Source organism: Perna viridis, unplaced genomic scaffold (genome assembly GCF_037379345.1).
Source record: "Perna viridis isolate PV_CMFRI_1.1 ecotype Kerala unplaced genomic scaffold, ASM3737934v1 SUPER_16.27, whole genome shotgun sequence".
Lineage (NCBI taxonomy): Eukaryota > Metazoa > Mollusca > Bivalvia > Mytilida > Mytilidae > Perna > Perna viridis.
The window spans coordinates 41862-60647 of NW_028288530.1; the positions used below are offsets into that span (position 1 = coordinate 41862).

An 18786-nucleotide genomic window follows, 5' to 3' on the forward strand; every position below is an offset into this window, starting at 1 on the left:
CCAGCCATGTAGCGTTGTTTGTGTGGATTCCTGTGGAGTTAAGGAAGACGAAGAATTTGGTAGCAGCAGTATATGTCTTATAGCCGCTATTGATTTCCACGTCTATCTCTAATAATAAACATTGGATGAAATACGTTTTCCAAACACAGACAATGTTGTATTGGACTTTGTATGCTGGTACGATAATATGTTTGTCCTGTTTAGTGGACAAAGTTTTTTTCTACATCGGGCACATTGAAAACTGACATTGACAGTCATTGACCTACATTTCAAAACCAAAGCCCTCAAGGCCTGTATCCACTCCGAAAAGGTTAAAATGTTGTTGTTTTTTTTCCCCCATTCTCTTGAAGACAAACACTCTGATGTACAAATTATTCATATCTTATTGACAAATGAAGAATACGGTATACGGTAATACAATTTGCATAACACAATTGAATCGATAACTTTGTTCTTAAAATTCATACCACTAGGCTAATATCAGTGCATAACTCAATCGGAAACGTTTCGAATCCCAAATGGTGACTTACGATTATATGAGCGATTATTAAATTAATTATTAAAATCTATTTCTTTATATTTGGGGCTAAGTTCTTATTGCAAAAATATACCATATTTTGGCGTGGTGTAAATTTCAACGATATTAAACCGAAAAAAGTATGCAACAAGTTTTGCGGATATTTAATTTTGCAGATGTAAAGTGGTGCACTAAGTTTTTAGGCTCTGAGTAAATATAGTTTAAACAGACTGCTGAAAAGCGCCAAATTAAGAACCCATCGGAAACTACCCGCTTTATGGTAACAAGGAAATACATACTTGCGTTTATATCATTTTTTTAATTGACTGTAGAAAGATATATAAACACTTTTGTTTTAAATTCAGCCATTCAGAAATAAAATAACAATGGATGCATTAGTGACATATATTGTAGACAGAAAATTGGATGTAAATTTGTTCTTTTAAATATGTTTCATATCATATTTTTATATATTTGCCACCGACATGACAAACGAGGTGGTACTTAAGTGCATTGGATACATTTCAATTCACCCCATCAACTTATAAAGAATACCTCAAATAAAATCCAAAATTCTAAACCAGATATTTAACAGATCGTAATAAAGTTACAGGAACATGATATAATCAGACTTTGGACAAACGGACAAAAGAAACACACGATGACAACAACAAAGAAGAACTATCATATTTTAAATAACAAAGGGTGGAACATATCAGATACAATTCAGTGTCAGTGTTCAGAACTACAGATATCTCCTGAGGTAACGTTATAGGGGTATTTTATAATCAAACAACGGATACACTCTGTTACATGAGCTTTTAGAGATTATATCGTTTTCCACATGATATAAACTTGGTATATCTTTTAATCAATGTTCACTTTTACGGATCAGTATTGTCTTTTTAATCTTTTGATTTGTTTAACCAAGCAATCAAATTATGTCTCTCTCCCGGAGGTTATCAAAGCAATCGGAAACTTATTACAGCTTTTTAAGATGTTTAAGGATCTTCAATTACCTGAGTTCCAAATTATCAATACAAAGAATTAAAATACTCTTGGTGACAGAAGACATTTCCTATAGTCTCTGTAATTATCTGTGTTATCAGACTATGTAAATAGTCATCATATTATACCATCTTCAAATAATGAAAGAAAAAATATTGAAATCTTATGATAATCCTACTAAAACCGTCTTGAACATTTTTTTCAAACACCTTGATGAACTTCAATTATTATAGTTTTGGTTCATCGGAGTCTTAAGGCATTAATTATGAAATCCTTATGTTATCAAACAATTTCACCCGTTAGTTCAAACTGGGAACATGAACCAGGTGTACCGGTAGGAAAAAGTAGTATAGCTTTTTAAGCACATCGATCTCGGAATACTTTGAAACATTTGATTAAATAGACCTCGGACGATAAGTATAAGGATAAGCCTTGCAAATGAAGTTACTTCAGCATTTTTAGGACAATAAAGAAAATAATGCAAATACGTATCATGAAGTATGCATGTACGTAAGGTGAGCTAGAGAAAATAGTCTATTAAATATAATGAACCTTGATTTGAGTCAGACAACATACAAAAAAGTACTACTGGCCACACACTAAATTCGTGCAAATATATCTGTTAAATTAATTTCTCAGAGTGAAGTGCATTAGACACTTCACAATTCTTGAAATGGTTGACATAAAGATGAATAAAATACATTTACCCAAAATAATTATTTTAGGTGCAAAACAAGTGCCAGTTTTAAGCATTATTTTGGTGTTCCGAAGGACATATAGGCATTACCTCCACAAGTACTTTGGTTAAAGTCTTAAAAGACCATTTCGGTCTGGACAAAATTTGTTTCATGTTTCATATTAATTCAGACGTTCAGTATCTAAATGTAAGATACCTGCTGTGCGTGACCATTTAAGATTTGTTCAGTCTAATTTAGGCGGTTCAGTCTTTCATGTAGTACGTAGGCTTTAATAACCCACTTTGCGACCTCGACCTACCCCAAACCCTCACTCATCGACTAAAATATGATTTTTTGCTGTCCTTATGTCACCCATTTACGAACCTTTGTGTTGCCAAAAAATAAATGAAGCATTCTTTTTTTCAAATCGTAAGGGTTACTGCGTCTTTTTGGATACAATTGTAAAGATGAGACATTGAGTTGCATAATGTTATTTATGTTAATTATGGTTCTTCAGATATGCTGTACAAGGAAGACTTAGACCGTCGAGCAATTGAGTCACAAACACGAAACAAAAACATCTGATTGACATAAAGGCCTTTCATATCGGCTATCATAATATAAGAGGACGATTACTTCATCTTTTTAGACACAAATATATATATTCTACAAATGTTAGAAAGATTACACATGAATTGAAAATATGTGTATGCCTTTACACTTTATCGTTTTACGTTATTAAATCATTTCGTTTGGTATAATTTTGTATAATACCGATATCTTTGTAATAAGTTTCAGTATATTGTTTGTAAACGTACATTCATTTGTGGGGGGCCTTTAATGAACTGTCTTAAATAAGCAAATGAGATCGTAACTATACTTAGGGCAATATTCTGAATAGCATGATATGGTAATAAGCATTGATAAAAGCAAAATTAATATTTTTAGTGGACTCCGAACGGTTCTCTATGTTTTCCATGTCCGGTCTTTGCCCCTATATTTTATTCTTTTGATTTCCTCTAGAATCTTGGTTCCCCTGACTACTCTTCTAGTAAACACGTGTAATTTGTGATGTACCTTTTTTTTCAGTTTGGATTAATACCAGGTTTTAATAGGGCGAGTGATTGAATGTTCAATAATTTATATTCTGCATAGAAAATAGGTATGAATAAAAAATTATTCAATGGAGAGGACTAAATGAAACACTTTGCAACAACATATGTATCATCCTGTCCTGCTAAAAGATAAAAAAAAAACAAATATATTAAAGTACGCGAGTGGTGTCTTTGGCGACTGGTTAGGCGTGAGCGAAGTATTGAGATTGGTTAGCATACCGACGGACAGAACATTTAAGTCCAATCATTCTTAATGAAGAAAAAATCAAAATACCTATCAAATGATTGTACAGTTATTTGATGCCAGAACTGCAAAGATTTTGTCAATGGTCCAAAAAAATCTCATAGGCGTTAGAATGGAATGGATGTAAGATCAAATTCAAGCCAAGACAAAGGTTTGAAAGTAAAGGGAAACTATTGAGCCAAAAATTGAAACAGTAAGATCAAAGAATAAACTGAAACGTGACGCAAGCACACTAAAAGTGAAGGATCGATCAGGCTCAACTTCAAAACATAAGTATGGACCAGGAGCAAAGGAAGTGCATCTTCCCTCTTTCTCCAACGGAGTAATTTCATGTCATGTCCATACGATGTCAAAGAAATCCGTGAAAACTTAATCTGCTGTCGAATTGAATGTTAAAACTTCATCAGTTGGTAAGATGCTTAAGATTATGGCAATAATGAAAATTGAAAATTGATTAATATAAGCTTATTGTTTAGCGGTTCTCTGCCATGAGAAATGGACCACCGTCTTCACTGTAAAAAAATAACAAAAAGTTGTTACTCTTTTTTTCAATGTTTGTTTATAAGTTGTCTGTCATCGTTGTATTAGTGGTCAAAATGTGTCCATACCAAATGAATTAAGTTTATTGAGTCTTTTTCTTAACAATATTATTTTCGTTAATTAACAAAAACCTTGAAATCTCAGGGTTGACCATAGTTTAGAAATTTTCAGTTATAATTTCTGATAGGCATCTATTTCAGGTTTTCTTTACAATCACAAAAATGTTTCTATGACAAAAAAAAATACAAATTAGAATGATATCTGACAAAACATTTTTTCAGCAGAAAATATTTGTAGTGATTAACTGGCTGTCTATCCATATATAAAGAAACATTTAATTAAGTGAGTTTTTCTGTTCGATTATTTTTTTTGTATAATGATGTGTGAAGGGAGTAACCGTTTACCATATTCCTGTTGACTCCTTTTACGACATCCCAGAGATAAATAAAGATAGAATAATGATACAGAATCTCACTTTTTAAAGTTGAACCAGGATCGAATTTTCCCATATCCAGGTGTCAACAGGCTAAGATGTTGGTTTTACGAATCTTAACAAATCTCATCTGAATTTGTGGTGATCACAAAAACTGTGTTCTGTACACAACCTATTACCGATCGGTTTCATAGCAATTTTTTTTCGATTGATCATGTTTCTGAAATATGATTGTGTGTACAATAAATTAAAAACAGTTCTTACTTTGAAAGAATACTCAAGGAAACCAAGGTTATAGCGGTAATCAAAAGACTGTAATCCAGAGGCATGGAAAACAGACATACACAACAAAGAACATGAAGTGACCAAAATTATACATACAAAGTAACAAAAGCAAATGAGCAACTCAGACGCCAATAAAAATTAGCAGCATGGACCAGGTCCAACAAAAGGGTGAGCGTCCTCTACTTTTCTAGAAACACCCGCCGAGTTGCTCGAAAGAGGAGAGGAAAACTATGACACGTTGAGTAAATCAGTTTCATGGCGCAGATGAATACGAAAAAAACAAATGATGAAGCAAAATGCCAGTAGGATTTGAAAAATTTTTGAAACCTAGTTCTTTTATTTCTTTTTCTTTTATTTTTCTTTCTGGGCAAAAGAATGGTAACCACACTTAACCATTAAAATCTGCCCCATTGTGAAAGAAAATATTCGTTTATTACATATACTAACATCACACAATGTCTATCTGGAATGTCCTATTCAGAAACTTTAAATCGGTTATCAAATCTTCATGTCGACTGTAAAACTTCGGCCATAATGATATTTACTAATTGCTAATTAGGGGTTATGTCAGTAGGTTTGTAATGAAGTGATTTCTCGTTTGCCACTCAGACGTTTTGTTGTTGTCGTCTGTTTGAAATCATACGCAATATGGACAATTTATATATATTTAAATGATTGTATTTGTATTATTGTATAAGGGATGTTTTTTGGAATGTCTTTATAACGGTTAAGACACATTTTGTTTTCATTGTTCTTAACTTGTAATGATTAGTCCAAAGCATTTCTCAAATTTACAGATTTATTTACTCGTACTCAACATTTTTCTTTATTGTCGGAAGTAATTATTAAGGAAAATATAGACTTCGGTGCAAATGCAAAGATTTCTTAAGCAATCACCGTTAGGAGGCCCTCAACTTCGATACAGTAATGTTTACAGATTACAGGACATACCTGAAAATGGATATAAAATTCTAACAAGTTGGGCAGTTACATATAAACCGAAAGCTTCTGTCTTCAAATTGATCTTTTTTGTTTTAATTATTCCAGTTGTTGTCATTAGACCACTGTGCGCCACCAGCTCCAAGGTAGACAGAAACACCTGTGGCCCTCACCTGTATTTTCAGAGGTAAAAATTATACTACTATCTAGCGTGGCGTAACCAATATGAACTAGGACCCCAATTTTATGTTGAAAGACCTTCTTTATACTTTTGCACTTAGTGGTATTTTTTGTTTACATTATCAACATGTAATGGTGTATATTATATAGTGGCTGCTTGAAACACTTCCGGTTAACGGGGGAAAAAGTCGCTAAAATATACAGGTCTGATGTGAAAACCGACAATTTTGGAGCTCTGTGGATCGATATCCGAGTATTGATCTGTAATCTTTTTGATTTTTTTTATTTTGAATATAAAAATACAAATTATATCTAAATTGGAAATTGATGAAAATGAAATTAATGTCAATCGAATGTGAAATAAAAATCAAATGAATATCAAACGAATGCAAATTGAATATCAAACGAATGTCGAATAAGTAACCAACTTCACACTGCTAAAAATAAGCACTTTGATATACAAATCAATCGTCTCTATCTATGTGATAACACTGTTATCTATGGGTCCACGGGCCGTTTTCTATGTGTTAACAGACTGTAATGCTCAATATCAACTGTGATGGATAATTAAATTCTGCTATCTATGGGTTAGCAATGTTTGGCCGACTTGTCTCATAGCCGATTCATCTTTTTCCTATATGGATTCTGTAGCCAATCTAATAATTGGTCTGCTTCCCCAGATTGGGGATATTTCTGCCTTGTGTTCAGCTCCATACATTCATATAATGAAAAAAGGATGTATAGATGGAAAAAAAATGAGAAAACACATTCAGAGACAGTTTTTCTCACACTCTGGGGACTTAAAACAGTATTTATTGGATTTTTTACGGTAGGACGCTTACCCTACTGGTGCGCCTGGTCATGCTTCCAGTTTTAGTGGAATCCGAGTTGCTTATTTACTTTTGTTACTTTGTATGTATGATTTTAATTACTTTATGTTCTTTGTTGTGTATGTCTGTTTTCCATGTCGGGTCTTTGTCCCTGTATTACATTCTTTTGATTACCGTTATAACCTTGGTTCCCTTGATTACTCTTCCCTAAACCGGCTGATCAATGGAAGTGTTTTGACACAACGCTGATAAGTTCTAGATTGGCGTAGATCATGTATGTTTGATATGACGAGTTCAGAATCGAAAAATATAGGTTTAACATTCTTTTCCTTTTATTTTATCTTTAAATGAAATTTTCTGATATAGACAAATTTAACATACATTCGATTGTATGAATAAACCCGATATGCATTCTTTAAAGGCAACTAGTTATTTTTTTATAGTTGTAACGAATGGTATCGATAGTTTTGGTGATTGGACGAAACCTAACTATTGTGAAAAAGGTCAATATGCACTGGAGTATAATATTTTGGTAAGATTTAACTAATAGTTGAAAAACAGCAGGACGTTTTCGGTTTAATAATATTAAATTTATAACAAATGTGTTCATACTAATATATCGTTATCTGGTTATTTATTGTGATTGTATAACAATTTAAAAAAAAAGTACATCATTGAAGAGCATCATTCAAGTACTAATCACATTGATACTACCGGGTGTTCAGCAATATGACTTTTTAATCATAAAACAGTACATTACATGTACGAAAACTTATATTTTTTACATAATTGATATTCAATAGTCAATTATTTAACAATTACGTTTTTTTTTTTTTTTTTTTTTATTTTTTTTTTTTTTTGGTAAATAGACCTCTTCGTTCATTGAAGACCCATAAGTGGCCTTGAACTGACATTTTTTTATCTCAGTTGGGTAGTTTTGATATATTTTTTTCTACGTATTCAGTGCACGGGTGGGTTTTGCTGACACACTATGATCTTATCAACTGTAGATATGATATATACTGATTTGTTTTTAACATTGATGTAGATATTTTTAAGAGTTTTTTTTTTTTTTTGAAAAGTTTGAAACATTTTTACCCCAAATATCAATGAGAAAACTCCCGTAATTAATTCATTACACTAAGTATTGAAGAATTAGCCACACATGTAGCAATGTGGGTTTTTAATTAAGTAATATCAATAATACAGTCCCGTAAAACTATCTTCTTGTAGTACATGTTTTTGTTTTCGGATTAGCTCTAATTAAAGAAGAAATATCAACATTGAACAACAGTAAAACAGTAAGACCTGCAATTTTCTTTAATTTGTTCACTTATTCATAAAAAGTGATAAATTCATATATTATTTAGTAAGAGTCGTTGTGTATTCGCTATGAAATCGTTCAATTTATTTCCTATCAGTTGTCAATACGTCTAGATCGTTAGCGGTTCGTATACATAACGTTTTGGTTCGGCCTGCAAACACCTTTGTACTTGTTCTTCGTGCGTTAAAATATTTTTCGGAATGCGATTTACTCTTAGCACATTCTTTTTAATTCGTTCAAACCATCAACTTTATATCTGACAGGTGATTGACATATATCTTGTCTGTTTTTTGTTTATTCATTTGCAGACCGTTATAGAGTAAGAGACCCTTTATCAAAATCGATACGATAAATACACGTAACTTCTATGATGATTTGACCTATTCCTTCAGTCTCATGGAGCTTATTTTATAGCTGATCTGATTTGAAGAAACAATATAGTTTAACTAGATCCTTGAACATGAGTTTGCGTTATATAGGTGAAGTATTATTTTTAAACAATCCTAAATTCGGGGATTTGATATATTGCATCTACCCCAAAGAGCTTGATATATAAGATACTACAGCCTTATATCTTGACGTAAACTTTACGACAATCGTGACTTTCAATTCAAAATTGTCAACTTTCCTTTCATATGTGGCAACATCCCGTCAGCACCTGCGTAGGGAGCATATCAAAACTTTTAGGTTATCTCAGAGCTTGCCGTAACCATGCAGATTTTTTTTAATCGCGTTAAAATTCTAATACATAAGCTTCATGACAGGGCTTTATTGCTACAAGATTGAAATCATTACAACGGATGTTTTATGGTCGTCATCGTGAACTCGTTGACCGTTAGGTGTATTCATCTGCGCCTTGAAAACTGATTTGTTCAACGTGTCATGGTTTCCCTTTTCTCTTTCGACTACCCAGGACTTGACTTTTTATGAGCAACTGGGTAGGTGTTTCTAGAAAATCAGAAGACGCTTACCCACACCGTTGCACCTGATCCATGCTCTCAGGTTTGAGTCCGAGTTGCTCATTTGCTTTTGTTACTTTGTATATATGATTTTAGTTACTTTGTGTATGTCTGTTTCCCATGTCTGGTCTTTGTCCCTGGGTTGCATTCTTTTGATTACCGGATTACCGCTATAACCTTGGTTCCCTATATTATTCTTTGATACCGAGTTTGACCAATATGTCTAGTAGACAACTACAAATAAAAACATGGGTTCTGGTTTTCCGTGAAAGAAAATGCAATCAAAAGCATTGATTCCCCATTCACCGATAGTTATTTTCAATCTAATCCCGAGCATGGAGTTTCCATTTTGTTAATATCACACTAATGTTTGTGCTGCATTTAACTTAAAATTGCGAGAATATCAATACTTTACAAATTCTTTACAAACAATGACATATGAACAAATGCATGCGATTTGTCATGGCCTTCTTTGACATTAATAACTCCTAAAGATAAATAAGGTTTATATCCTACAAAGCTTTAGGCCCAAATGCATATTTATTAATGGAATAGAGGTTACTCATTCATTTTACTTTCCTGTTTGTTGTTAGTTATGCATTTCGCCATGTTTTTTATTTCATCTTAGTATCCTGACTTTCAAATTAATCCCGTTTTGATTAAAGTTATATTTGATCCTTTATCCGTAGCATTTCATTGCTAACATTTCGGATATTCTTCATTGTATCTCAACTGAAGATTTGGAAATATGTGAGTCTCTAACCAAGCGTGTTTAAGGAGACAGTTTTTTTTATCTTAATATAATAACAATTCAGAAGGAATAATTCTTCATCAGTGCAAATATTTAAATTTATTGAAAAGATAATATTTCGTTGGTCAAAGTGCAAATAACACTTTATAGATTATCCACGTCTTTTCAATTCAATTCAATTGTTTCAGTTCAACTTATATATGAAAATGTTCGGTCTGCACATTGTATTTGTTAATGTTTCATAATGCCCTTAACATTGATTGAATGTTCATTTATTCATCTTTTTTTTTTCTATGTGTAATGTAAGTCATTTAAGTACTAATCACATTGATACTCCCGGACGTTCATCTATATGACATTTTAACCAACACAAAAACGGTACATTACATGTACAATAACTCTCGCACTAAACGCTTTAGATCAGAGCCTCAAAGATTTTTAAATCTTCAGTTTATCGCCATAAATGTAGGTAAACGATTGGTAAGCATAAAAGGTCTATCTTAACAGCCCAAAGCAGAACAAATGATTTTAAAGTCAAGAGACAAATAATGAGAAATAAATATAGGAAGTAATATACTGCAACGTGCAGACATCACTCTAAATTGAATGAGGATTTTCTGCCCCGTTTACAATAATATTGGAACACAATGGGAGCGTTTTTAAGGAGTAGTTCATGTTCAGGGCGACCTTGACACATTACTTTAATTTGTTCTTGTAGTGGAAAAAGCCACAATTCAACTGTCGTAAAATTATTGGGTCGGCTATAAATGTTGTAAAGAAGTGATATTCACGAGATTCGGTAAGCCTGATTTTTAGATGTTTAGTGTAGCCCATCACATTCGTGTACCATCAGACAGATGAAAATTCCTGGCAAAAGGAAAAACTGGATGTAATCATTAGAGAATGGCAAATCGATTGTATCAACCGTCTTTCTACATATACACAATAACCTATGGTGATACTCCTTCAATTTCAGTATTTGTTTGTGACAATTGTTACAATAAATACATTGAAGGACACACAAAACTTATAAAATCATTTTTCATTGTGATCAAACTCTTTATATAACATTATTATGGAACTGTTGTGTCGGTTTTAAAGACTGTTCCATACCTCCGTATAACTAACCAAATCTGAGGATTGCCCCAACTTTTTTATACGGTCTAGGTTGTTTTATGTTGTTTGGTTTTGCCGGTTTTATTTTTTGTTATCTATAATTTGTTTGTTATTTCTGTGGTTTTTGGTTTGTTAGTTTAAGGTTTATTTTTTGTTCTGTAATGGTTTTGTTGAGTTTGTTTAATTTAAGATATTCTGTGTATATTATTCTCAGTTTTTAGTCTGAAAACGCAGGATGTAGTGAATGCATAAAAGAGAGAACAACTCCATGGGGAGGGATACATATCAGCTCAAAGCCACCTATTCGTCTTTAGTGAATGAGGAGCAAACTTTCAAACCATGGGTTATATTGCAGCTAGCCCAAAATAACAATATACATGGGTAGAGCAAACGGTTGCCCCTATCGACTCCAGCAACATAAAAGTAAACTGACATTGAAAACGAAGCAATATGTACAGTGGCCCTGCAATTCCTGACTTGGGGCAGGCTCAATAAATGCGGCGGGCTTAAAGTACTTTAGCATGATCACAATCCTCCCCATTTCACGCATTAATGACTTTAACGTGATATTCTACAATTACATTTAGCTCTTTGCAACTGTAAAAATAAATATCCAGAAAAATATAAGTATTAACTAAAATAAGCCTAACTGAGGGGAAGAACCAATAGTAAAACCATGGGAACAATGAAGTTAGTAATCGTGGTTTCTCCGATTTCTGCTTAGAAAAAAAAACATTGTTTGACTTTATTCATAAAAAGATGCATTATTCCGATGACTGCTAAACATCTAGAAATGTCGTCTTTATATCTGCAAATAAAAAAAAAACACTTAAGATATGAAATCCATTTAACTAATTGGTTCAAACATATACAGGTAATTGCAATTAGTAAAAATATGCATGCATTTAAAAATTGCTGGTATTATCAGTACTTTTATTTAAACAAATAAGGTGGAAAATAATCAAAGTTACAATACCAACTTCTTAACACTTGTATCTTCTACGCAATGTACTCATATCGTAATATATTTGAGGCAACTTTCAAGACGGTTGTGGGAATATTTAGATTTTTTTTTGGTATGATACATATAAACTCGATAAAAAATATACAACAAAATTTCGTTTCAACGTTTATTATATCTTAAAGAAATATTTAGACGATTTACTGGAAGGAATAACGCAAAGTTTACAAATAACGAACAACGACAATGAACAAACAAAACAATTCAAAGGAAATATGGCGATGTAATGTATGTATACTATCTAAACAAAGACATCAAACATGATGTTCGTGTTGTCTTGGTCTTAAAATACTACGAATTATAAAATATAATTATCTTATTATTTAAAAAGAATTAAGTCTCTTCTTAAATGTAAAAATGTCCATGAGATATTAATCAAGAGTCTGGCGTAAATAAAATGAATGTAATCTAGGGACAAAGACCAGACATGAAAAACAGACAGACACAACGAAAACATTATATAACGAAAATAATACATACAAAGTAACAAAAGTAAATGGGCAACTCGGACTTCATACATAAAAACTGAAAGCATGCACCAGGTCCACCGGTATGGTAAGCGTCCTCTGCTTTTTAGTAACACCCACCGAATTGCTCATAAAAAAGTCAAGTCTACAGTAGACAAAAGAGGAAGGAAAACTGTAACAAGTTGAATAATTCATTGTTCGTGGTGTAGATGGATACACTTATTAAATGTCAACATATTTACAAAATGATGATCATGGTGTCATCCAGATCTAAAATTATATTTTAAGATATGAAATTCAAATAAAAAAGTGCAAATTAGACAAAGCCCATGTGGTTGATATATCCGCAAAAAGTTCAAAAGGTAAAAGGTCAAACTTAAACCGAGTTGTTATACAGAAAGTTACCATGTAATTACATCCAGGTTCTAAATTTTACGCCATACAAAGTTGTAAACGTAAATTAGATAGTGATAGGGTTGTATGTGTTTTTTTACAATCTTACAATACAATATAAAGCAAATTGCTTAATATTACATCAAATCAAATAAATATCTCCCGAAACAAAACAAGTTGATATCGACAAAGGATAAGTTAAAGAAAAGGCTTATGAAATTGCGAACTTTTAACTGTAAGCTCTTAGTTTAAATAGAATTTTGTCTCCAACCTTGTCTTAAATTGTTACCAAAAAATTAAATAAATATTCAGAAATATATGTTGCAATAATAGCCGCATGTTGTTAGTACAAAAATAAAGGACGAATATGATTATTTTTTGTAAGGCTTACCTTAGCATTGTTAAAGTGGTAAACATTTATATTTCTCTATCATCTTCATTGTGATATTGATCGAGTAACAACACTTGACACATGCAAAACAAAAATGCAGTATACGATAGTTTCTGCTGGACAGCTTCGAGGCACGCACATTAAATCTTTCTCAATTGATGAATTACTAAATTAAACTTCCTGTCCAGACATTCAACATTGCGATTTCAGGCTTCACCTCCGTAAGGAATTTCATGAATGCGTATTCATTTAGGCCCATCACGATGTAGAAGGAATTACTAAACCCGATTTGAACACAATAACACTTTTTTTTTCATTTTTGTGGATTTTGTTTTAATCTACACTTTTACTATTAATAGCGCTGTCGTTATCTGTGGTCGCGTGTCTTCTTGTCATCTTTGTTTACCCTAATAAATGACAAATCTGCAATAAAGATAAATTTATGACATATTCGAAATCGAATAAGAGCAAAGAACTCCATAACATAGACTAATTTCGTACATACTATATACAGTTGGCACATTCCTCACCACTCTTCGATTCTGTGAGAGTTTGCTCTCATTGAAAAGTTCTAAACAATCAGAAACTGTTCTAAATCGCGACACACCTTGCCAGAATCTGTCGGGGGTTTAAATAAACTATGTCGTAATCTAGCATGGGTCTTGAAACTCTCTAATTAGAAACTGTTATGTTTGACATCAATCTGTCAATCTGAATAACATCATCTAGCCAGTAATATTCAACTTCTTAATTGCGTTGATTAGAATAGTTTATGACATATTTTCAAATGGTATGGTGAGAAGGAAGCTTTGTTATATTTTAACTTATTCTAGTTAGCTGTTACCCTATGTTTCAATTAATGTACAACATCCAGTACCAACAGACAATATTGGTACGACCCTTGCCATATCTACCGTACCAGGCGCTACGTCACTTGAAAGTGTTCGCACTCATATATTTGCAAAAAAATGTCAAATTAAAATAATTCTGACTGAAATATATTTGTCACAGTCATCCAAATGATAGTAAGATTTAAAACAAATACATTGTATACAATAATTTAAGATCCTTATTGAAATCATAAGTGCTCGCACTCAAAGATTCTGCAAACACATATCCAATGAGCTTCGACTTATCGAAATTACAAATGCTTTGCATGAAAATGTCGAATGTATAGTAATTTGGACTGAAGTATATGTGTCACACGCTACCAAATGAAATTTAGATTGACATTTCATACAATAATTGTATACTCTTATTAAAATTTAAAGTGTTTAGCCTCATATATTTTATATATATAAGAGCTTTATCGGGAATAAAAGTGTTCATACTCGTACAATTTGCAAAAAAAAAGTGTAATTTGTAAAGAATTATGACTGAAATGTATGTGTCGCAGTCATGAGCACCCACATGAAATGAAAAAAATAAACCATTATATTCAATTCTTTTAGACGTAATGGAAATTATAAGTGCTTGCATTCATGCATTTTACAAGAAATATCATTCTTATAGAGTTGTGACTGAAATATGTGTGTTGTAGTCACCCACATATTAGTTAAACTTAAAACAAAGTAACATGTTATTAAATAATTGTAGACTCTTAAGAAAATTAAAAGTGCTCGTACTCATACATTTTGCAAATATATGTATTTTTAGAATTTTGACTATCACAAATATGTCCCAATTACCAGCATGATACTTACATTGAACACTTTTACAATGATAAAATACCCTTTTGGAAATTGGAAAGTGCTCACACCCATACATTTTGCAAGAAAATGTCATATCTAAAGTATTTTGACTAGAATATATATGTCATAGTCACCCACATGATAGCTATATCAAACCATCAGACAACAGGTCGTTAATTCAATATTAATTTTAATGATTTATTGCTTTTAAGTATTAAAATAGTCCAAATACCATCAGACAGAAAAATTCAACTATTTAGTACTGTGTCCACTATTTTTTAACCAGTCTTCCTGTTCTAACATAGACTGAACTAGTATCAATAACTGTCCAATGGTATGACAGTTTAGAACAGCTTTTCGTTTTTCTTTGTCGTGACCCAGGACAGTTTCTGTCAGGATCGGTCAGACTCTGTAAGGAATTTTGTTCTATTTTCTGTCATGGACCTCTTTTTTTGTCTGACAGATTCTGACGGATTTCAAGAGTAGGTAGAAGGGATCGCTACTGTATATTTGTCAATCACGTTTTACCTTTAACAGCCGAATAAGCTTATAATTATTAATAATATGTTTACATATGACTCTGAACTTATCAGCGAAACAATTTCTCTGGTTAATGGATGATATTAACTGATCTGTGATAGATCAAAAACTAGTGCCAGATTTCGTTTGCAGAATGCCGCCGCGGTTTTTTTACAGAAACTGTTTGACAGTTGAACAAATGATCTGAAACTATTAACTTATTAATAAATGATCGTAAACTTAGTTGCATAGATCGGTCTTGGTACTATATATGACGATTGTGTATGAGTGCATTAACAACTGTAATAAAACTGTTTAATAAGCAATAACTTAGCTTTAATAAGTTCCAAATTTCCTGTTCCTCAACCAACCAATCTAAAAATAAAAATTATTCATAGTGTAAATACGTTTTTATTTCTTGTTATTAAATTTACATTGCAGACAATCCAAAATATTTCAGTCCACATCGGTATTGATTAAGTATATTAACTACGTCGATAGATAACCGATCATTTATATATTTTTCCTTTAAAAGGCACCTAATTGAACAGTGTTCACACGATTTGCTTCATATGTTTTCAATATGAAACATGTAAAACAAAATATTTGGAAGTCTATACTTCAGCATTCACATTTACATTTCTAAATTAACTATCAAATATACTGCATTCTTTAATAATAATTATAAAAAAACACATGACGAAAAAATTAATAGTTATTTTAAATACTTCTATTTTCTTAACAATATGCAATATGTTCATTTTCTTTTGAAACATACTGTTTACAATCGATATTGTTTACAGTTTACAGTATTGGCTCATTAAAAATACTTCAAAGGACTAATTCTTTAATGTTTTTGATAGGATTATCTTTGCTCTCTTTGCATGAATTTAATTATTAACAGCTCTACAATTTTCAAAAAGATCGATAACCAGGTATTGCAACAGTGTTGTTTTAAATATTTTTGATTCTTTAATAACCAAAATATGATCAGGAATGCCGAAGAACGCCTAGATGTAACGGATGTGCGGAAATTTTTCTGTGCACTAGTTAAATCTTAATTCGTTGTTGGCAGGAATGATCATATTCTGGTAATTAACGATAACCAATTATTATCATATTAATCGTTGCTATTTTCAACATGAATTTAAAATTGGGTGAGCGGCGGATTGATATTTGTGACATGCTGACGTGAGAAAGTGCGAGTGTAAAATTAACGAATTAATTACACAGAGTAAATTTTAGATTTTGTTTTTCACTGGGAACATTCTGCAAATCACTGCAACCTATATAATAAAACAGATAACTTCAACATCCAGTCGTGTAATAAAATATGTTAATTAAATAGTATACTTACTACATCAGTATGGAAGTTATGATGGTAAGTGTAGGTCTAGTAATATTTTCCTGTTATGCACTTGAATATGGTCCTTTTAAGATTGAACCTCTGTTAGTTAGGTGTATTGGATTTTTCCTTGACCAATCATACTGTTGCCACGCCTACATAACCTCTACCAAGTAACGACCGATTAAAGTTCATTTCTTTGATCTAAAAGTAAAAAAAAAAAATGAAATGAGCATTTTGTCGTTAAATGGTCCTGTTTTTTGTTTCAAACACAGGACCTAACTATACTACACATTTAAATATGTTTGTAATGTGTATTATCAGCCATGCATGTAATACAAATCACACTGATATTATAAAGTTTCCCGTAAAAAGTTAATAATTGTTTCCTCAGACAAAGCTTACAAAGTGCTACTTTACGTCTGCGTTTTATTTTCTGTTTGCATGGAATTCCATTGTTCATCTATTGATTATTCAACAGTTAATCTAAATAACGTGTTGTTTGAAATTTTAATAATACAGACTAAATTGCAATACTGTGAACATGATTTTGTTTATACATGTTTTTTGTCGATTTATAACTAGACTTTATATCACAATAGTTGTGTAAAACGTTCATGATGGTAAATATACTTATAGATTATATTTGATAAATAAATTACTATTCTTTTCAATAAAAAAGTATTTTTCATTGGAAATAACCACTAATCATCTCTTGATAACTAATTATTACATACAAGGTAAGAAATTTAAACATATCGCAAGATATTGGTTGTTTTTAAACCATGACTCAAAGCCAAGGTGCAGTGCAGTCTAAAACCTTTCAAAAACAATATAAAAAACTTACCATATTGAAGGCAGTATTCTTTTAGTTGAACTTTGCTGTGTTACTTAATTCCTTTTACGAAGAATTACATTACATACTGTAGTTGTTAATTACATTATTGATAGTTAATATATATGTAAACAAATTATAGTTTGTGACACTCATTTGAAATAATATAACCAGAACATTACTAATAACATATTTTATTCCAAATAGACATAAATATGTTCTTTTGAGTACGTTTTAAATGAAATGATGAAGTTTGTGGCACCCACGTTACAATCGCGGTATATGTTGCGTGCATTAGATATATTTCAGACTGTTAGATTAAATAATACAGAAACAAGCTTAAGACACGCTAGAGAGATAATGTATAAGCAGACGCTAAACGACAGTTTAGAACACATCGACCATCAGATAGACTCAGAAGTAATGATAAAGAGATACGTTATAAAAAACGTTTTATAGCCAATGTTTATTATCAGAGGTAGACGTAGAAAATAATAGCAGTGATAAGACCTACACTGCTACCACTCTCTCCAAAGAAGATATTCTGGAAAACCATAAATATGTGCTATCCTCTTTTGGTCTCTCTACCAAGGACGATGATTGTGATTTACCGTCTATGTACTAGATTCCTAAACTTCACAAGAATCCATACACACAACGTTTCATAGCTGGATCTGCAAAATGTACCACCAAACCTCTTTCAAAACTTTTAACTTCTATACTCACAACTGTCTAAGAGGGTCTACAGTCCTACCACAACACTTGTTACTCCCGTAGTGGTATTAATTCAATGTGGATCCTGAAAAATTCAAAAGATCTTTTGGAGACAATCAGTTTAAGACTATTATCTGAATAAAATAGCATTAAAACCTATGATTTTTCAACACTGTATACTTCTATTTCCCATACTCAGTTAAAATCCCGACCTAAAAACATTATATATCCTTGTTTTTTTCCAAAACAGATGGTACACCTAGATACAAATATATAGTTCTTGGTAGAGATTCCTCATACTTTGTAAGAAATAATTCCATTTCGTCTTCCAAATATACAGAGAAAGATGTTTACAATCTGGTAGCAACATAACAATGTTCCAGAAGACTATTTATTAGAGTTATAGCGCGATACAAAACGTCTGCGTAGTTTCGACAAACTCTGGCATAACGTATGGTTTGTGATATGAACACTCCATACGCAGGAGCTGAA

General features: G+C 31.9%; 2 long non-coding RNA genes across 2 annotated transcripts; one reads left to right on the forward strand and one right to left on the reverse strand.

Annotated features, from left to right (window-relative positions):
* Positions 1-2942: 2942 nt before the first annotated feature.
* Positions 2943-8480, forward strand: LOC148596415 (uncharacterized). The gene is made up of 4 exons (XR_015919269.1): positions 2943-3971; positions 5867-5945; positions 7212-7300; positions 8401-8480. It is a non-coding gene; the product is annotated as an uncharacterized LOC148596415 (long non-coding RNA).
* Positions 7592-15769, reverse strand: LOC148596416 (uncharacterized). The gene is made up of 3 exons (XR_015919268.1): positions 13191-15769; positions 12420-12676; positions 7592-11726 (listed from the first exon to the last, which is right to left on the reverse strand). It is a non-coding gene; the product is annotated as an uncharacterized LOC148596416 (long non-coding RNA).
* Between the last annotated feature and the right edge of the window lie 3017 nt (positions 15770-18786).